Source organism: Halichoerus grypus, chromosome 4, assembly GCF_964656455.1.
Source record: "Halichoerus grypus chromosome 4, mHalGry1.hap1.1, whole genome shotgun sequence".
In the NCBI taxonomy this organism is placed as follows: Eukaryota; Metazoa; Chordata; class Mammalia; order Carnivora; family Phocidae; genus Halichoerus; species Halichoerus grypus.
In genome coordinates this window covers 161,513,628-161,536,641 of record NC_135715.1, presented here as the reverse complement: position 1 = coordinate 161,536,641, position 23,014 = coordinate 161,513,628, and the positions used below count along the sequence as shown (strand labels likewise).

Below are 23,014 nucleotides of genomic sequence, written 5' to 3'. Positions count from 1 at the left end.
TTCTTCTGTGCATGTCATATGTAGATAATCCATGAGAAAAACTACTGTAATAGAAATGTGAGGTACTACATTCTACATTTTGCCTAACTGAAGACATTCTTAAGTAGGGAACTAGTGGAGAGTCAAATATCGATTACCGAAACCGATGGTGAGGAGCTGGAACTAAAAAGCTTTGAATAACCTTTAAAAGGGAACATAGAAAAAGAGTCTCTGCCTTCCACCTGCCTCAACTGTTCAGCTGTGGAGGAAGAAACATGTGTACAAGGAAAATCTCTTTAATTTGCAGATACAGCAGCTGGGCTGATTTCTGAAATATGTGGATTAAATAATGCATTAATCAATTCACGTACATATAGAGGTTCTTTAACAAATATACTTTTCCTCCTATTGAATATTTTTTTTCCTATTGAATATTTTAGAGATATATAAACAACATACTCAAAATTAAGCTCATTATCTTCACCCATCCTCCAAAAGGGGCAATTTCCCTTGACTATTAGCATCACTGAAAAATGATTAGTAAAGAGGCAAAATTGCTGGAAAAGAGGCCAATGAGTATTTGCAATTAAATGTTTTTAAACTTGAAATATTTTGTATAAAATGCTCTGAAAAACACAATGTATATTTTTCCTGCTTTCTTAAAGTAGATATATTAAATCAAATTTCTTTTTGCATGACTAGGTATAATTTTGAATATCAATTAGTCTATAGTGATAACTCTTAGAACCTATTAGGGACTCTCAGACCATTGAGTTTTTCTAAAGAATTGCATCTTATTTCCAAATTTTTCCATCTTATCCTTTGTCTGCTCTTTTTGATGTTGTCAATGTACTTGACTTAATGTTTTTTATAATCTGGACTAACTTGTTACAAAGGAATATAAAGTATAAGAAAACAGACTAAAAAGACTGAGAGATTTTTCTAAAAAATTATACGAGTTTTAATACAAAAATTCTGTAGCATCTATCTGGGCTGCTTATAGTGAAGAATCTTACTTCATTGTTACAGCCCTGGTACTATAATAGTCCATGAAATCAGATGTTATCAGAATTCCACTGAAATTCTGATTCCCAATCTTCTTTTCCAGCATTTGGTGTGGGAAATTGTACAGGATGTCAAAACAGATCTCCACTTCCAGAGTACAGTTACTGGTGCTTTGCAGTAGGCAAGCGAGGCCTGTCTGGTTATCCTTTTTTTGAAGACACCAACCTGTGTGCTATCCATGCCAAATGTGTAACAATTATGCCAAAGTAGCATGTCACATGTCTGAAGAATGTGCTTAAGAATCCATTATGACAGGAAACATTTCATCTTCAAAAACAACAACAAAAACCCACTTTTTTTCCTTTCTTCCTGTTATTTGTAGTTCTAATGTTAGACATTTTTCCCCATAGTGTCAAAAGGTACCTACCTAAGTATATAATTGAGAGTGGAAACACAGGGAACAGAAATCAGGTACTGTAGTTTTTCCATTTTCATTTATACGTGAATTTTTTTTTTAAAGATTTTTATTCTATTTATTTGAGAGAGAATGAGATAGAGAGAGAGCATGAGAGGGGGGAGGGTCAGAGGGAGAAGGAGACTCCCTGCTCAGCAGGGAGCCCGATGCGGGACTCGATCCTGGGACTCCAGGATCATGACCTGAGCCGAAGGCAGTTGCTTAACCAACTGAGCCACCCAGGTGCCCCCATTTACATGTGAATTTTTAATGTAAGTGAGGGGACAGAAAGCATTAACGCAAGTCAAATAGCTTCAGTGAACAAGTTTCAGCAGTTTAACTTTATAACAATTATAAATAAACCTGCAAATGTTTCTGGATGGTGCCAGCATTTGAATTTTTAAAGAACAAGTAAATTTCTTATTGACAGCAACTAAGTGGTGTTTGTAGCATTTTTATCATACAGTAGATTCCATCCATTCACTATTTCTGAGTTGTCCTCCATACAAGTACATGTTTTTAATGTTATCTGTCTTCTGTGCTTTTCCTGTAAGTTTGTTATTAAAATGAATTAAACTAGTTCTGAAAATTTGGTTATACTAGGTGACTTTTAAGGTCTTTCTAATTCCAAAATTCTGTATGAGTCTTCTCATGTTTTTTTTGAAGGTTCAGTATTCTCTTTGCTCTTAATCTTAAATTTACAAAAAAAAAAAAAAAAAAAACCCACATAGCTTTTACATTAAAATATTTTTTAACCCAAAATCTGAAATAGAAATTATTAATCTATATAATAATGATGAAAAAAGTGTTAAAATAGATTTTTAAAACATGTTAAAAACCACGTTAATGGTTAAACATTTCAAATAAAAAGCTTTCCAGGATATGTTATATGGTCTAAAAATATGAGATCCCTGGAAAACTGCCAGGGAAAATATTTCAGTATGTTTATTCACATATGTGTGCAATAAAAGAAGCCTTTGACCATAAAACTCCTAACTTTTGTTTTTTGTTTCTTTATAAAATCTTTTTCTTTTAAACATATATGCTACATATACAGTATATGCTGTACCTGAAATTGTCTTGTTCCTCTAGCTCTAATAAACCCTCTTCTTCCTCCCTATTAGCTTTCTCAATTAAATACTCAGCCAAATGTAAACACTGCTATGTATGTCTGTGTGCAGTGGCTGGGTTTATGCAAGCAAGTGCTTCCTGAATGCAGAACAGACAGGGAACCGCTGTCTGCCTCATTGGAGCCTGGGATGTTTCTGTTTACAAATCCTGGAGCCAGGCAGGGGCCACTACTGGAGGCGTGCTGTCTGCTTCCTTGTTACACTCAGCCTTTGTCTGGGTCTGTGTCAAAGAAAGAACAACATTGTTGCATGTGCAGCAGCAACAAAGGAAATCTTAAATATAACACACTGGTGGTTTTGTTGGCTCCTTAATCTTTTACAACTCTGCGTGGAAAGGCAAATTAGGGATTAGGTTTAAAAACATTTTTTTTAAAAAAGCAATGTACTTATTCATAAAAGCAGAGAAAAACTTTTAAAATCAAAACAATTGATGTGATCAGAGTTAAATGAATTCCTTAGCAAAATAATTCAGATTCCTAAATATCATTTCTGTAATGATGATATACTGTGCAGATCAATGTTTTGAACAAATATTTTTATAAAGAATAAACAATGTTGATTTAATTAATATGTTTGGAATGGCAACTATATAGTAATCATAATCAGATTAATGTTTATGTTTAATGTCTAAAAAGCAAATTGAGAGGAGGCAGATTTCTTGTTTTTTTTCCACGTTGGTATGTAATACTGAATATTTAGTACTACTTTAAAATTTAACTGGCCTCGTTAATCACTGTGAATAGATCTTGCTTGTAAGAAACACAATAAATAACAACAATAAACAAAACAGTTCATGTTCTGCTGAGTCCAGGCATTTTATGGCTGAATTACAAAAGCAAGAGTGGAAAACTAAAGGAAAAAAAGAAAAAGAGAAACAATCCCAGTTAAACCAAAAAAAGGTTGGGGGAGGGAGGATTGACAAGAAAACACAGGAAAGACATTCAATGCTTATCCTTCTTAACTTTTAGCTTTGTATTTATAATTCTAATTTCTTTAAAATAGCTGTTTTGTGATTAGAAAAGACTGAGTTTTAGCATTTTATTTCCTTCATTAAAGAAGGAATTAAAACTAACAAAATTAATTCTATTTCATTGGATAAAGTCATTAAATAATAGAAAGGTAAAAACAGGATTTAAGTAAATACATTTAGAATTTTTAGTAAATACAAGAAAAAGAAAGATAAAGATGAATCTCTAGACCATGCTACAATAAAAAAAAATCTATCAGAGTATAAAGAAAATACCATTAAATATTCGTTGTGTCTCTCTCTGTCAAATAAATAAAATCTTTAAAAAAAATTTTTTTTTTAATTTTTTGATATAATTCTACCAGGCCTAATTGCCTATATTCTCTTGAGATTTTATTTTTTACCTTTATACATAGATACGATAAAACAAAAAGGTTGTTACTCCATGCAACAGCTTTGGAAAATAATTACTGAATACTTCTCAGAAAGCACTGATAACCTAATTGAGTAAAGAAATGTCAATTCAAGTCTAAATTAAACACAAGGAAAATTGAAATCTAACTACTGTAATATTCATTATTTAATATAAAACAAAAACAAGGAAAAATTAAAATCTCACACTACAGGGGTGCCTGGGTGGCTCAATCAGTTAAAATCCCACAATACACAATCAAACCAAAGAGATGAATCACTCAGAGATCCCTAGTCAATTTTCCTGTCTATAAATGATAACTCTAAATCCAGAATTCATACTAAAGACCCCTGTTCTCAGAAAGTGACCATGAAATAATGTTATAAAAGTGGAAGCTGTATCTTCCACTCATTTGCTTATTACTAGAAAACAAAATACGAGTTACATTGTACACACAACTCCCCCCATTTAATGTTCTTTTAATTATGATAGTAATGTGCTCAATCTTTTTTTTTTAAGATTTTTTTATTTATTCATTCGAGACACAGAGATAGAGAGAGAGAGAGAGAGCATGAGTAGGGGGAGAAGCAGAGGGAGGGGGAGAAGCAGACCCATCGCTGAGCAGGGAGCCTGACGGATCCCAGGACCCTGGGATCATGACCTGAGCCGAAGGCAGACGCTTAACCATCTGAGCTACCCGGGCGCCCCGTAATGTGCTCATTCTTATAAGGAAAGCAAGATAGATATGTAGAGAAAATTAGCTTTTTTCCTATGAAATTTCTATTTTCTAGTTTTTCCCACAGGTGTTTTCCAATCTTTTAAACCATTTTTATTATAAAACAAATCACATATGCACAATAGTGTTTATAATACAAATGTACAGTTTAGTGAATTATTATGAAGTAAACACTCATGTAGCTACGCCAAGAAATAGAATATTCAAGATCCTAAAAATCACCTACCTGCTCCCTTTTGGTCATAACAGTCTTTCTCTTCCCCAGCAATAGGCACTATCCTGACTTTTGTAGTAATTGTTTCCTTGCCCTTCCTAGTAGTAGTACATTTTCTGTATGCTTAGGTTTGGGTTTTTTTAAAGCCTATTTCTGAATTTTATATAAATGGAATTTTTATGCCGTGCTTCTTGTTTTCAATAATATGTTTTGAAGATTTAACCATGCTACTAGGTGCACATGAAATTAATTCAGGATTGCTTTTCTATATAACAAATGCAGTTATTTTTCCTTGCAATGAGTCTGGGACTTATAATGATAATTAAAAGATCAATGTAGGTAATCCCTATTAAGCTCATAGAAACACTCCACAAACATTTGCTTTTTCAGTTATACTTAGTACTTTTAAAGTATCCAACTTTGGAGTGCCTGGATGGCTCAGTTGTTAAGTGTCTGCCTTCAGCTCAGGTCATGATTCCAGGGTCCTGGGACTAAGCCCCACATCGGGCTCCCTGCTCCGCGGGAAGCCTGCTTCTCCCTCTCCCACTCCCCCTGCTTGTGTTCCCTCTCTCGCTGTGTCTCTCTCTGTCAAATAAATAAATAAAATCTTTTAAAAAAATAAAAAATAAAGTACTCAATTTTGTTGGCAAGAGAAAAATATTAAACAAAATAGACAAATGAAAAGCTGCATATCCTCTTGCAGTTTCTAATGTTTTGGCAGCAGAGGCAATAGCTAGCAGCCAAGAAGGCCAGAATTAATAAAAGATGCACTACGGTAGGAATAGAGCAGAAAGAAAAGCTTTGAGACTGAGAGATAGGATAGAGGAAAATATGCCTTATTGGACAAGGCTTTATGAAATTAGCACTGTTAAGATGATAATACATATCTAAAACCAATGAAATCCTTAATTCATCCTTTCCATAGTGCTCAGATTTCCCTAATCCCCTACCCTCAAAGCATTTACAGAATCTTATTTGACAATTCTTTAAAAGGGACCTTCTAAACATGCACATCTGGTCCATGAAAGGACAGTAAAAGGAATAGGGTCTCCATCAGACCATTATTGATATTCTCACCCAAACTATCCCTAAATATTTGTTCAGTTCCTATTAGCCCACTCCCTAGATAGTGAGAATAAGGAGGTAAAGTGACAGAATACCGAGGGCACTGGTAAGGCCAAGGGGAGTTAGAGTAACTCTTGTTGGTACTGTATCTTTCTCCTACACAGCCACTTCCTTTTCCCAATCCTCCTTTTTACTTTTCCTTCTCTTTTATATTCCTTTCTTTGTCCCTTTACATATTCCTGTCTGCAAACCTACCTGTCTTTTTTTTTTTTTTTTTTTAAAGATTTTATTTATTTATTTGACAGAGAGATAGAGCCAGAGAGCACAAGTGGAGAGAATGGCAGAGGGAGAGGGAGAAGCAGGCTCCCCACTTGAGCAGGGAGCCCGATGCGGGGCTCGATCCCAGGACCCTGGGATCATGACCCGAGCCGAAGGCAGACGCTTGACCATCTGAGCCACCCAGGCGCCCCTGCAAACCTACCTGTCTTAAAGGCACCCACATGTCCTGCTTAGCAGCATTGGTGACATTCTGGACAATGCAGGGAGTTCTGTTTTTAGTTCAATTCTATCTTGCTTTTCAAACAAAAATTTTTAAAAACTGACAAACAAAAAAGCCTTAGTGATCTTATGATCTCTATATGATAAAGGTGAGATAAAAGCAATTTAAGTTTTAAAAAAACTCTTTGTATTATATCAAATTGGAAAACAAACCGCAGTAAACTTTTTAAATGGATGACTGTTGAGTAGTTCCAATCCTTTGATAGATCCAACACTTCAAAAGTTATCAACTAAAAACACTGACTTAACAATAAAGAAAAATTATTGATCCTTGAATAACTGACAGGCTATATTAAACAACTAAATAACTAAACATTTGTATTAAAAGCTAGTAGAGTGAGAAATAATTTTGATTTATACCATTTGTGGTAGATTTTGGATATCCATTCTAATACACTACTATTTTTACTTTAAAAGAAGTGAGCACTTTTTAACATACAAAACAGTTGATACTAAATATGTAGATGCTAAAAGAAATCTGCCTTTTAAATTTTGAAAGTAACTCTTTTTTAGTTGTGTTTGTATTCCTTGTGATCAAATAATCCACTATGAAAAGAACTTTTTCTGAGTAGATGCTACTTCTTGATCCTGAGCCCCAGGATCAAGACCTGAGAAGACCTGAACTGACCCTGCAGCCTGTAGGAGAGCCCAGCCTGTATCAGGCAAATTCCAGCTGATCTACAGACCTATCATCATGAGAATAGAGGCTCACTGTTAAAGCCACTGAGCTTAAAGGTGGCTTATTGATGAAATAGTATTGGCAACAGCTGACAAATAAGAGTATACCTAGTAATGGCCATGTAACATCTTCCAGAGATGTGCACAAACATACACAACTTTTAATCTAAAATGAGACACTTAGGAATGGTTTAGGATAAAATTTTTTTTATAGTTCTGCCCATGTTGTCCTTACAACTGTAGACATATTTACATTCAAACAAGAGTCTATAAGTAATGCCTGTAGTTGCACTATTAGCTACAGAAGTTTTAACATTAGAAAAATTAAATATATTTGTTTATTTAAAATATAGCACTTCAGTTGTTTTGTGGGGTAAGATATATAATACTCCCCAAAGATCAACATTTTATTGACCTTTTGTGAGCTTCAGCTTTACAGGATGAAAAGGGTTCTAGAGATTGGCGGCACAATAATACGAATATACTTAGCATTACTGAACTGTACATTTAAAAATGGTTAAGAAGATCAATTTTATGTTATGTGTACTTTACCATAACTTTAAAAAAGCAGTCTAAGAGAATGGTTCTGACCTTTTAAGAAGATGACTTTTATTTTTAAAATATCAAGAATATATACATATCATAAAGACCAGAACTCAGCAACACAATTTCCAGTATTTATAAAATGCTTTATAGATACTGTTAACACTTATTTCAGTGTATTTTAGGCTATATAAAGAAAACGAAAAAATCAATTTCCTTTTCCTTCACTTCAAAACACTGATCTCTCGTCAACAGCTTTGGCAGCTGGAAATACATGACTTGCTCAGTGGTGTGGCATTGAGATGTATTTGATTAATTTTTTTAAAGGGAAAAGAGATCTTTTACTAAATAAAATACACTGTGGTAGACAAAATCTTCCAAGGCATGGAATGGAAGGACTCAAGACAAATACAAAAAAGAAGTCCTTGGTAGTGAATTAACTGCAAACAACTGTTTCAAACATATGTATAAATTTCTACTGAAAAAAAATCTGTAAAAGCCTCTTTAAAATCTCATATAAAAATGAGTAGGGAAAATTCTATTTCATGATAGCAAAAAAGCCATAGGCAGAAAAAATACTCCATAAACTCTGAAATAGAAAGGCTGAATTCTGAATTAAATATCAGACTTTTAACCTCTGTGCCAATAATAATAGAAAGTAAAATTAAAGAATGCCATTTCTTTTCTCCATTTTAAAATACTTCAAAATAAGTCAGCATGAGTTTCTCATCTTAACATATAACCATTTAAATGTGGCTTTTTCTTAAGACTAAACCAATAGATCTTGTTGGGGAAGCCACTTTCATCAAGCCTAGTGTAGCTATGTCAGTCTTCTTATCAATCAATCAATTCATTAATTACTTTAACAAACTATCAAACAACTTGGAAATACAGAAGAATAAGCAGAAAGTATAGGAACATAATGTAATAGTCTGAGGACTTGTGGATGTACTAGGATTGAAAGGTAATCAAATTAATTGGCAAGAGTATGAGAAAATTTAAATAATTTTTAAAAATTAGTTAACTTTATACTACTTAGTAAATGATTAAGGGAATAATTGGAAAGTGAAGTTGACACTAAAAAAAGGTCCAATGATACACATACTAGGGTGACTGCATTCCTGAAATGCCACTTCTCCTTACTACTTTAATAAATGCCATAGTAGACTTGAGGGTATACATGAAATTGGGAGTAAAACTGTAAAGGTGGCAAAGAGTATCTGGAAAATACTTCTCTCCTCCTTCTTTTGCCTCCACTTCTTACATTCATACCCTAATTCCGAAGCCCTTAGTTTTCTCCTCCTACCAACACTCCCCATTACTGATCAAATTTGCAAAGACACAAACCATTGAACAAAACCAGAAAACAAAAGAAAAATTAACTTGTGCTCTTTTTGAAATTTGAGAAAATGCTGGGTATCAGGTAATAAACAAAGATGATCAAACTAATTAAGGGATCACAAAAGTTAAAAGAAAATGGGATCTTTTTCTTTCAAGCACAAGAAAGTATCTTTCAAACTCTTAGCTTTATTATGTGCAACTGAATTTTTCTAATATAAATGCCACTCTCTGGTATAGAACAATACCTACCCAGAAAGTTGAGTCTTGATCTGCATTTGTGCTATTTCTGAAAATTAAGTATTTTTATTTTTTAAGTTCTTGAACATTGACATGCATATCTCAAGCACTGAAACATCTCCTTCATACTCCTAGGCCCCATCAATTCACACTCCACCATACACATACACTCATATATATACAAGTAAGGACACTCTGTACTTTCTTCTGTATTCTTTCAGAATTTCTTTATGTGTGTAGAAGCAAATTTGAATATATGGTATTTCCACTCTTCCCCCCAACCCCTGACAGTTGGCAATCCTTAACAATATATGGTGGAGATCTTTCTATAAATTAGTCCAGAGAAGGCATTTAATTCTTTTGTTTAAAGCTTCAAACTATTCCATTATACTGTTGTACCAAAATCTTTTAACCTGTCCTGTATCGGTTCACATTTAGACTTCTACTGTCTTGCTATAACAAACAATGCTACAATGAATGCCTTTGTTTACAATCATTTCAAAAATATATGTGTATATCTGTAGGATAAATTCTCAGAAATGGAACTACTGGGTTTGGAATTTAGATATCCTAACTCCTAAGGAGCATCATATTTAAAAAAGAAAATTAAGAATGCAACAGAGTTCCAATACCTTCTGGATGCAAACTCTGGGTTTTTCATTCTATTAAATGGATTTAGGAACAGAAATATAATATGGAGTTCAATACTTTAAAACAGTTGTTACTCACAAAACATATAAATGAACAAGAATGATCACAAGTACATCATCAACCAAAGGCCTGGGAGATCTCTGTGATTATCTGTAGTATGTGTTCCACCCAGTCTGTAATCACATGGATTGTGATTCTGTGAAATTACCAAACAATTTTAACACCCTGCAAACCACATCCTTACCATGCACTCACTGTGTCTTAGCTAATTATTTATTACCATGGCATGATTTTTTAAAAATGATTATCCATTTAGATATCCATTAGAACACAACTGTTTGAATGTCCTGGGTGCTTAGATTTTCAAATAAATACTTGGGCAGGTGAGTTAACTCAGGATATGATATATGACAGGATATGCCAGTAGAACAGTCTAAAAGTTGATTTGTTGCCTAGAAGAAGTTATATAAACAAAAGTTCTTGAGAAATGTTGCTAAGAGATTTTGAAGCTGCCAAGAATTTTCTGAAGATCTCATGCGTCTGCCCCTAGGAGTAGACGCCCTTGCTGAAACACAGGCATAGGTGAGCAACTGAAGAGGTAGGAAAAAGGGAAGTCTGTGACAATATCCGGAGGATGTCTGTATATGTGCTTAATCAGTACAGTCCAGAGACTAGAGGCACTAAAATACGCCTGAACGAAGGCACTGGGGAGCAGGTGGCAAAGAAAGATCAGCGAACGGAAGGGCAATGGCACTGCTGGATTGTGACTGCTTCTTCAGAAACACATATTGAGAGAGAAACAAAAGATTCTGCTGGAGTAGAAACACCTTCTACCATTCATTTCTTTCCCTGGTCCACTCACTGCACCTCTCTGTGAACCCCATTCTCCCAGGAAGTTACACTGTGTAGCTAAGAAAAAATGTGATATATATAGTGATATCTATTGTGATATTATAATAATGTAATAATTATAATAATGTGGCAGATAGATAAGACTTGCCCCCTTAACATTCACTCTACCTTCATTCTAGTATGCCTTCCTGAAATGCAGAGGCTAGAAAGTGAAAAGCCCTACATTTCCTAGACTCTCCTGCAGCTAGGATTTCAGATTTAATGTAGCTTCAGCCAACTGAATGCACTTACAAAAGATCTGGAAGTGAAAATGGACCTGTTCTTTTGTTTCTAAAAGCAAACATGGCTGGTGGAAACTTAATTTTTCTGTGGCTGTGTATCAGTTTCCTTTGGGTGCTATAACAAATTTATCACAACCTTGATAAATAAAATAATAAAACAATTACTTTCAAATGGTTCAACAATAGCAACAACAACAAAAACAGGTATCCATCCATCCATCCATCCATCCATCCATCCATCCATCCATCCATCCAGAAAGGAGGAGGTAACGGAGAATGCAAAATTGAAAAATGTTAATAATTATTGAATCTACGTGGAAATATAAGATTTTTTCTTTATATACAGAAATTTTCATATGAAGTAGGAATTTTAAAAAAAAGGAATTGTGCTCACTACTGTCAAAAACTTAGAAGTGAAAAGAAAATAATAATTGAACATTGAGGGGAAAGAATAAAAGCTGCCAAAAGTCAAAACATTACTTTTTACTGGATGCTCCATCTCAAATATCATATTCAGAGGTTTTAATATGTAACTACAAATATTTAACTATGTATGTATTATCTATTGTTACATAACAAACTATCCTAAACTTATTGACTTAATACAGATTTATTATCTCAGTTTCTGTGTGTCTCAGGAATCCAGGCCCTGCTTAACCGTGTGCTCTGCTTCAGGATTTTTCACAAGGCTGCAGTCAAGGTTTAGGTCAATGCCAAAGTTATTTCACCATTTAAGTGGGGAAGTATCTGAGCTCACTCAGTGACTGTTAGTAGGATTCAGTTCCCTACAGGTTGTTGGGCTGTGGGTTTTAGTTCCCTTCTGGCTGTTGGCAGAAAGCAGACCTCAATTCATTGACAAGCAGCCCTCTTCATGAGAGCAAGCACACAAGAAGAGCCAGAGAGGGAATACCAGTTAAGATGTAAGTTATAGTCTTTTAAAAGCCTAATTACAAAAGTGATATTCTATCATCTTCGCCATATTCTTTTTGTTAGAATCAAGTCACTAAGTCTTGCCTACATTCAGGGAGACAGGATTATACCAGGAGGCAGGGATCACTGGGTGCCATGTCAGAAGCTGCCTACCACAATATACGGTATCCTCCACTTTTTGAAAGTTCGAGTTACATCACTTTGTTTTTATGAAAGACATCAGTACCTGTTTTACTAGCCAAATTAAATCTGAAGAGGATTTTTGTTTTATAAAAAATGGCAAAAAGTGAAAATAGCATTCAGCATTTTCCATTACAGAGAAAGCACACAACCTGAGCAGTGAGAATTGACACCTCCAAAAGTTCCTTCCCCAGGAAATACACTCAGCATCTCAACATCAAGCTCCCATAGCTGTGACTGTGTTTGTGAGCATCTGTTCTTTATCTCAATTTATTCTGTGCATCCATTAGCAAGATGTGTCCTAAGATACTAGAAAAGCCTAAGAGATGTTGTTTTTTGGGTCTTGGAATGCTCAAATTTTTTCCATATAAATTAATGGTTCTTTGCTTTACAACATTTCAGATTACAAAAGTTTCATAGGAACACTCTACTTTCAGAAAGTGTGAAAACCTGTATATACATTTGATTCTCATTATCTACAGTAGTTATGTTATATAAAGTCATTGTAAACACTGAATTAGCAAATACTAAACCAATGTTCCTACAGGAAATACAGGGTTAGGTTCCTGTCAGCCTCCAGTCAAACCATATTCACCAACCTCATTAATACATAACCTTCTCTTTCATGTGTTTCTGTTTAAAGATGTTTTATTTGATATACTGTATATTGCTGATTCATTAACATTGAACTCACAGCTGATAGCACTATAACTCATGCCTGAAAGAAGCTTACCTAACACATGTATTTTCTCTGTAAGTCACTCACAGCCTTCTTGTGCTTAGAAACACTAGACATCACTTCAGCCCTATACTTGGAGGCCATTTTAAATTGAAAAATCACCAACAAAAATGCAAAAAAATGTGGCATTAAATAGACTGAAAAGGACACTTGTTTACAGTATGAACGCTAAAGTAAGAAGATAAGAGCATGTCCATGATCAACCTCAGCTGGGAACAGGCATGTCAGGCAACTCAAAGTTTTTGTTATTATGTACGTGTCTTTGAATGACCAAGAAAAACTCTTGAGTACTGACTTTGGAGTTTACAAATAATTTTTTAGCAAGTGAGACATGGAATCCAGGAATAATGAAGATTGACTATATTTTTATTCATTGCTAAAAACCTTGAAAAGTGTACACTTGCAAAAAATAAAGAATAATTCACTTTCAGGAATAACTTCTTACAGCCTTTTTTTAGGGGGGATGGGGTTAATGGAAGATGCAGAAAATATTATCTTTGTTCTGTTTCTCAACTAGAGGGACACAGGAACTTGAATACACTTCACGAGAAACTCAATAACAATTCTTTCTTCAAATAAAAAAAGATCACAGAATGTAGGCTCTCATATAATAAATAAAAATGAACAGAAAAATGTCCTTAATGGTAAAAAGAAAACTAAATGAGGAATGATGTTTGTAACAGTTGGTTTTTAGAAAGACCTAAGGATAGTTCTCTCCTAATTATAACTATTATTTATTAAATGTTTAGTATATGCTAGGCACTTTACATGCACTATCTTGTTTAACCTATACAACAGTCATATAAAATAGATAGTATTACTTTGTATGTGAGGTACTTAATATACAAAGAGGCTAAGTAACCTGTTCAAGGATATGTTTAGCAAGTAGAACAGGAAGATTTTTAATCCATGCACTAATAAGACTGAGGGCCAACACTGTTTTTTGTTTTTAAAGATTTTATTTGTTTGTTTGTGTTTGTTTATTTATTTATTTAAGAGAGACAGAAAGAGAACACAAATGGGGGGGCAGAGGGAGAAGCAGACTCCCCGCTGAGAGGGAAGCCCAATGTGGAGCTTGATCCCAGGACCCTGGGATTAGGACCTGAGCCAAAGGCAGACACTCAATGACGGAGCCACCCAGGTGCCCCGGAGAGCCAACGCTCTTAATCATTATGCCAAATATCTCCCAAAGAATCAAGTGAATATTTTCAGAAACATTACACTTCCCTCCCTTAGATGATCCTATTTTTTTAGCAGCTGATTAGGCTAATTTCATACTATGCCTAGAATATAATGTACTTTTTTTAAAGAAACAATTTGAAAAGAGCTTATAACAGTATTTAAGTTGTCAGTGCATTTCCAATCAAAGTTGTATCTGTTCAATTACTATTAAACATTACTAATGGGTGCCTGGGTGGCTCAGCTGGTTAAGCAACTGCCTTCGGCTCAGGTCATGATCCTGGAGTCCCAGGATCGAGTCCCACATTGGGCTCCCTGCTCGGCGGGGAGTCTGCTTCTCCCTCTGATCCTCCTCCCTCTCATGCTCTCTATCATTCTCTCTCTCAATAAATAAAAATCTTTAAAAATTAAAAAAAAATTAAAAAAAAAACATTACTTATAAAAAAGACAAGAAATAACAATATTGGCAAGGATGTGGAAAATGGGACCTCTGTGCACTGTTGGTAGAAATGTAAACTGGTATAGCCAACTATGGAAAACAGTATGGAGGTTCCTCAAGAAATTAAAAATAGAACTACTATATTATTCAGCAACTCCACTTTGGATATTTATCTAAAGAAAACAAAACACTAATTCAAAAAGATATATGCACCCAATGTTCACTGCAGCATTATTTACAATAGTGAGGATTTGGAAACAACCTAAGGGTCCATCAATGGATGAGTGAGTGAGTGAGTGAGTGAGTGTGTGTGTGTGTGTGTGTGTGTGTGTGTGTTTAGGAATACTATTCAGCCATAAAAAAGGGGGGAAGAAATCTTGCCATTTACAACAACACGGACGAACCCAAGGGCATTATGCTAAGTGAAATAAGGCAGAAAGAGAGAGATAAGTACCATATAATTTCACTTACACGTGGAATGTGAAAAAATAACAACAACAACAAAAACCCAAGCTCATAGATACAGAGAATAGATTGCTGCTAGCCAGAGGAGAAGGGTGGGTCAAAGGGGTGAAGGGGGTCAAAAGGTACAAACTTCCAGTTATAAAATAAGTCATGGGGATAAAATGTACAGCATGGTGACTACAGTTAACAATACTATATGGACAAACTGAGAGTTCTATAGGGGAGGCGGTGGGGGGATGGGTTAGCTTGGTGATGGGTATTAAAGAGGGTATGTACTGAATGGAGCACTGGGTGTTATACGCAAACAATGAATCGTGGAACACTACATCAAAAACTAATGATGTAATGTATGGTAATTAATATAACAAAATAAAAAAATTAAAAATTAAAAAATTAAAAAATAAATCAATAGAAAAACAATACTATATTGAATATTCGAAAGTTGTTGAGAGTAAATCTTGAAAGTTCTCATCATAAGAACAAAAAGTTTGGGGCGCCTGGGTGGCTCAGTTGGTTAAGCGACTGCCTTCGGCTCAGGTCATGATCCCAGGGTTCTGGGATCGAGCCCCGCATCGGGCTCCCTGCTCAGCCGGAAGCCTGCTTCTTCCTCTCCCACTCCCCCTGCTTGTGTTCCCTCTCATGCTGTCTCTCTCTCTCTCTCTCTCTCCCTGTCAATTAAATAAATAAATAAAATCTTTAAAAAGACAAAAAAAAAACAAAAAATTTTGTGATTATGCACTATAACAGATTTTAACTAGACTTACTGTGATGATCATTTTGCAATACATACAAATAGCGACTCATCATACTGAACACCTGAAAGCAATATAATGTTACATGTCAATTATACCTCAATTTAAAAAAAACAACATACTGTTATAAAGACGGTTGCTATTCAAATCACAGCTAGTTTCATCTTGGTTTTGAATGTACTTGGAAGTATCTTCATGTACCTATGACTCTACTTTTTTTTTAAAAAAGATTTTGTTTATTTGAGAGAGAGAGACAGAGAGCATGAGAGAGAGGGAGGACGAGCCGGGGGGGGAGCAGAGGGAGAGGAAGAAGCAGACTCCCCACCGAGCAGGGAGCCCGACTTGGGGCTTGATCCCAGAACCCTGAAACCACTAAATCTATATTAGATGGATAATCAGTTTTTCTATATGAACATATGCAGAAAATTCTCAGTAATCAGAGAGAGACTACAGGAAATGAGAAACAGCTAAGGCAGGTACAAAGGAGCACATGTGGAACTGGACATAAAGATAAGAAAAATTATAGATATTATTAAGTAAAAACATGAAAATTATTTCTTGCTTCTACATCCAAAATTGTCCAGTATTTGAGAAGACATTTATTTTTAAATATCAGTCAATTCCACCATAAATGCTTGGGTCTTACATTTTACAGACCAAAAGCTTCCACTAAGTTTGTCAGTAAAGCCAGGTTAGTAAACAGGTTTTGCTTTGTTCATCAGGACAATCAAGTAATAGAAATTTTAAAAATACCAACATGAAGAGGGATTACTTTTTTTGAGAGAATAGGGACAAAATATGTAGATATAGATTGGGACTGATATTCAATAGGGCAGAGGTAGCAAAATTTTAGAATGAAAACTGTCTGACCAACACCACAGAACATGTGCAAATAAAATCTTGTTACTATTGCATTAAAGAATATTTTCTAAAGGATACATACTTTACTTCTCTTGCACCACCCCTTCTCCACTAATATTTTTAATAAGTGTAAAAAACAACATACTTTGTCTCTTGCTAAAATGCTTCATCAAGTACTAAGCAAAAACGTCCAGCCATCCTTATTTCTCCTTTTGTGTCTATTCAATCACTTTAATGCTGTCAAAGAAGCAGTAAAAACTGAAAAACCATTATAAATTCACAACAGCTAAAAACCTATCTGTGGCCCCCATATGTCAGTTTCTTTGAATGTAGGCTTTCTTTTCTATTTTCTAGCTTGGTGTGAGATAAAGACATTTGCTGCCAGACACTGAAGTTAGAATTTCTAATCTTAACAGCACAGCATAAATTAGAATGTGATTTTTTTTTTTTTAGAATGTGATTTCTTAAACTTAGCTTTCTTCAGTCTTTGTTTCTCAACAATTTGATCCAACAATCAACTTAATGAATGATGTAAGTTAAAGAAAATAAAAGCATTCTACATTTTTATGCTGACTTTCACCCAAGAACCTCCAACACCAAATACAATGACTTAGGTCTATTTAATTTTTTAGAAAATGACAAATTTTTGTCTGCTTTTCTACTAACTTAATCACTTTGTTTACTTTATAGTTAGGAAGGTTAATTATACTAATTCCAGAAACTTTAACAAGAAACTATTCTAAAATAAGTATTCAAACCTTGCAATAATTATACATTTCTTTCAAACTCTGGGAATTTATAAACACATAAGCATGAATTAAGGGTATAAACTCATTTACTTAAAGACTGATTTTCTTTTTAAACAAATGGGTACTGCAAAGTCTCTTATGGTTCAAAGAGACTTAGAATAATATAGTTCACTTTCCTAAAGTGTCAGACTTCTGGTTTTAGGTGGTAGATGGACATGTGTTAATGAGTTAGTTTTCTTTCTTTTGTCTAATTACAAAAGAAGAAAACCTCAACTTGGTGACAGTGAATCTCTATTATCAATATTTGTTATTTTCTTTTAACACAGAGAAAGTAAGCTTCAAGTTTCAGACAATTTGGCAAGCAACAATATCTAGTTAGCTAATATATATATGGCTTAGTTTTCATTTTATTTATTTTTAAATAAATAATTTTTAAAGTTACCCCCACTTATGACATTGGCTTTCCATTTACAGTAGTGATGAAAAGTTTCCCTTTAAAGAACATATAATTTTAATGAGATAATTTGAAAAAAATATTAAATAATTAAGTAATATGTCATGTGAATATAGAAAACATTTTATGGTACTCAGTAGTACAACAGATATGGTGAAAGAATCATGAAGAGTCCTTAAATTTTAGCAAATGTGATCAAGTATTTTCAAAATAATCTTTTCTTTCCTCCTTCCAAATGAATGAACATATATAAACTGGCCCCCTGTTTGAGTATAAGAGTAATGATTAATAACAACTGATTATAGAGAGTAATGGTTAAAACCAATAGAAAGTAATAGTTAATTACACACACTATGGAGCCCAAACACCTACATTTGAATCTTGACTCTACCACTTATTAGCTGTGTGACTTGGTAAAAAATTATGTATCCGTGCCTCAGTGTTCTCAATGTAAAATAAGAATATAACAGTAATCATTTCATGTGTTTCTGTAAGGGTTAACTGTAAAGGTTTAACGCATAGACAGCAATTAGAACAATGTCTGACACATCGTGAATATTTTAAAAAATGTTATTTAGCTAGTTTTGATTTCACTATGTGTTAAATGCCCAAATTCCCCTTATATTTTTATTGTAAGGAGACTGCTGAGTCTAATAAGTTTATAATCCCAATGAAATGAATTAAAATTTCATTACTATATTTATCCCATTTGGAATAACATTCTCTAAGAATCTTAAATTTACTATAAGTATTTTATGAGGCAAAACTCGTTAAATATCTAGCACTAATATCTGAAGGGAAATAGAGGTAAGGACACCATATGTTGATGGGGGAAGAAAGGACAGTGCCTATAAAAGTTACCATATCATACTGGATACAACAGAAGGAGAATCTAAGAAAAAAATAAAGGGACTCAGAAAATCATTGGTCATCTGTAGTCCAAACAGAACTTTAATTTTTATGGCATTTAACAATGCTCACATACCTTTTTCTAAAATTAGTAAGAAACTGCTGATACTTATTTTAAAACAGACATTTCATTTATGTTTCAACAAAACATAAATCAGTGGACTTCTCATTAAACTAAATTTTTTAGCAAAACAGCCAGAAGTCTGCAGAGATTTCATTAATTTGTGTCATATCTCATTGCCTCCAAAAAACTATGTAAGGCAGTTTTATAAGACTACACAAAATCTGTAATCTGTAAAAAAAAAATTTAAGAACTAGAGGTAAATGGAATAACCTTTCTTCACTCCCCTAACTCCACATCAAAGTAATTTTTAAATGATTATAATGTAAGACTCTGTGGCTCAGCAAAATGAAAGATATTCACTTATGGTCATGGATTGGTCTATCATATTTTCCCTGACAACTCCTCTCACATTATTCTTAAAAGATTCACTGCTATCATATGCTTTAGTTTCTATCACTAACTACCTCATGGTCTTCAGCTTCAACTGAGGTTGATTACAAACAAAACAAAACAAAAACAACAACAAAAAACAAGCTTTTCCTGAGGAAAGAGAGCTATATTTTGTTATTCTCAGTCATCCATATATTTCTTCATTGTCACTGGTCTAACCCTACTCAATGTATGAGGTATAGTGGTAAGAAGGCAGGTAAAAGTGGTTCTGGATATTGTATAAATGCATACTTGATGAGAAAGATATAATTCCAGTAACAGCAATGAATAGTTTGATGTCAGGAAGTAAACTGTTCAGCTGAAAACAATCAAGAGAGAAATGAATAGGCTAAAGAGAACATTAAGTACCTTCTGCTGTTTCCCTAGAACATAACCTTTAAAAAAGCCATAACCTACCTGTGCATCATTTTCTTTACCAGTATTAAAATATGCTAAATTGTACTTTTTGAGTAAGGGTCTCTGAAAATTAGATCATGTAACAGCATCTACTTAGGGAAACTTTTCTAAATTCCTGCATTATTTTAAAAATTAAAATTTGATGCTTCTTTTTTAGGAGTGGAAAGGAGAATGGGAACAATTACGGCTTTTTTATACTTTACCATAATGAATCTAAAATAAGGGAGTTAATAATTGTTCTGTTTTTGTCTGTACTTACTATCCCATGAACTATTTGTCCCTTTAATTGAAAGTAACAACCAGCTTTCAATAAATACCTGTCTATTACTGAGTGAATCCAATGATCTCAACTTTTGCCAGATTACAAATGACAACAAATCCTATTCCCTTCAAGTATTTGAAAACATTTCAGAATTTATACATTAGCATATATCCTTTTATTAAATTATTCATTCAACAAACATTTATTTCACTCCTACCACTACATACCTGACACTGTACTACTAGTCAATGCAGAGACAAAAGAGCATTAAAAAAGGTCCTTATCACCAAAGACTTTAGAATCTTGTAGAAGAGTGTTGTATGAAAGGAGAGGTTAGCACTACCCTTAACAAGGATGTAAGAGGCCCTCAGGCCTAGCAACACACATATGGTTAAGGCATTGCCACCTACTTTGGGCATCTAACATTTTTATGATTTCACTCATACGTGGAAAATAAAAAACAAAACAAATGAATAAACAAACAAAAGAATCAGACCTACAAATACAGAGAACAAATTGATGGTTGTCAGAGGAAAGGGGATAGGGAGATGGGCAAAATGGGTTAAGGAGAGTGAGAGATACAGGTTTCCAGTTATGGAAAGATTAAGTCATGGGAATAAAAGGTACGGCATAGGGAACATAGTCAATGACACTGTAATAACGTATGGTGACAGATGGTAGCTACACTTGTGGTGAACACAGCATAATATAAAGAGATATTGAATCACTATATGGTGCAACTAAAAGATAACACTGTGTGTCAACTATACTCTAATAATTTTTTTTTTTTTTTTTTAAGAATCCAGGGGTGCCTGGGTGGCTCAGTCATTAAGGGTCTGCCTTCGGCTCAGGTCATGATCCCAGGATGGGATCGAGCCCCGCGTCCGCCTCCTTGCTCCGCAGGAAGCCTGCTTCTCCCACTCCCACTCCCCCTGCTTGTGTTCCCTCTCTCGCTGTGTATCTCTCTGTCAAATAAATAAATAAAATCTTAAAAAAAAAAAATCCAGTAGGATTGAGCCTGGGTGGTTCAGTTGGTTACCTGTCTGCCTTCAGCTCAGGTGATAATCCCAGGGTCCTGGCATAGAGCCCCATGTTGGGCTCCCCCCTCAGTGGGGAGTCTGTTTATCCCTTTAACCCTCCCTGGTCTCCTGCTCTCTCACAAGCTCTCTCTCAAATAAATGAAAAATAAAATCTTAAAAAAAAAGAGAATCTAGTAGAAGAGACAGAGACAATTACAAAATACGTGAAAATTTAGGTATGATGCCTACAACTTACTTGCAAAAGTTCAGAAAAAAATAGTTATCGGCATACGTATATATATGGAGAGGGAGAGTAATAAGGCAAATACAGCAAAATGATAAAAATTGGTGAATTTGTGGATAAAAGGTATATGGAAGTTTTTGTAAGTTTGAAATAATTTCAAATATAAAAGTTTAAAACATTTTTTTTGTTGGGGGCCAAAACCTGACATTGACTGTCGATACAATAATAGGTAAAAAGTTAAAAAAAGATAAGCTGCAAGCTAAATCTGTTAGAGAAAGACAACCACTTCAATGACCATTCAACCAGTTACTCAGTAGGACAAAAGGGTTTATTTTTTACTAAACTACCCAAATATTATGGACACATCTTCAAAGAGTTTATAGATGTGCCACACTTTGAAATTATAAAACATTATGCAAATGCAAAGCTTTAATAGCCATTACGAAAACGTGAGGTTTGGAGATACTGTTTCAGTGAACACTGTTCTCAGAAGAATGAGTAATGAACATTTTATTTTTAACACCTTGATTAAGGTATAATTTAGCACTATAAATGAGCATTGAACTTTTAATGAAAGATATTAATGGTCTTTCCTTAGGAAGAGCCAAGGTTCAAAGATTTTTTTTAAAATGTTACAAATGCATGTTAAATTACTATTTAAAATGTAGCTCCTGTCATCCTATGGTATCAAGACAAATTGACAAGGGATGAAATGACTAGATTTCAGACTATTCTAAATCATTTTTCTCAAAGCTAATTAGCTTCATTATTGAAAAAGAATATTACAAATAGACAATGAACATAGGAAATTCAAAACATAAAAAACAAAAAACATGTGAACCTCACTAATAAAAATAATCCAAGGGGCGCCTGGGTGGCTCAGTTAAGTGTCCAACTCTTGATTTTGGCTCAGGTCATGATCTCAGGGTCGTGAGATCGAGCCCCGCGTTGTGCTCTGTGCTGAGTGTGGAGCCTACTTAAGATTCTCGCTCTCTCCCTCTGCCTGCTTGAATTCACCCTCTCTCTCTTGCTCAAAAAAATCCCCAGAAAACAAAAAACAAAACCCAATCCAAATCTTTTTTCAAAATGATCCCAGCAAAATTTTATTTTAATAATACTAGTGTTGATAAAGACATGATGGAATATGCACTCCAGTATATCACTAACGGGAGAATGAACTGTATCCACCAATGGAAAAGCAATTTGACAATATATGAGGAATTTTAATACTGTTACTACTGGATATAGAAATTATAATTCTGGAATTATAATTTAATATAATGCTATATATACAAAGATGCCCACTGGAATAAAAAACTAGAAACAGCCTAAATGTCTAAAACCAAGGGAATGGATAAGGAAAATATCTAATTGATAAAATATTATACAACCATTAAAATTGATGACTATGAAACATATACAATAACCTGGAAAATACTTATTCTGCTGAACAAAAAAGCAGGATCTAAAATGAATTTTTATTCCCCCTCCCCTTTATTTTAAGTAAACTCTATCCCCAACATGAGGCTCTAACTCAGGACCTGCAAGATCAAGAGTCGCAGGATCTACCAACTGAGCCAGCCAGGTGGTCCTTAAATGCATTTTTATCACTAATACAACTATACAAAAATTAAAGAGAAAAGACTAGGAAAAAAACATTCAAAATATTAATAATGGTTGTATTTGGATATAGAAATTATTGAAGATTATTTATCTCCTTTTCACTTATCTCATTTTTCTATTTTTCTAATTTAACAAGCAGGTATTCCTTTAATATTTTCATACACATGTAATACACAAATATATTCTCAGGTTAAAG

At 34.2% G+C, this 23,014-nt stretch overlaps 1 protein-coding gene and 1 pseudogene across 3 annotated transcripts in view; one reads left to right on the top strand and one right to left on the bottom strand.

Annotated features, from left to right (window-relative positions):
• BMPR2 (bone morphogenetic protein receptor type 2) overlaps positions 1–23,014 on the bottom strand; it is a 193,379-nt gene that overhangs the window by 53,333 nt on the left and 117,032 nt on the right. The gene's annotated exons all lie outside the window — the stretch shown is intronic.
• LOC118521907 (U6atac minor spliceosomal RNA) lies at positions 20,246–20,364 on the top strand (annotated as a pseudogene).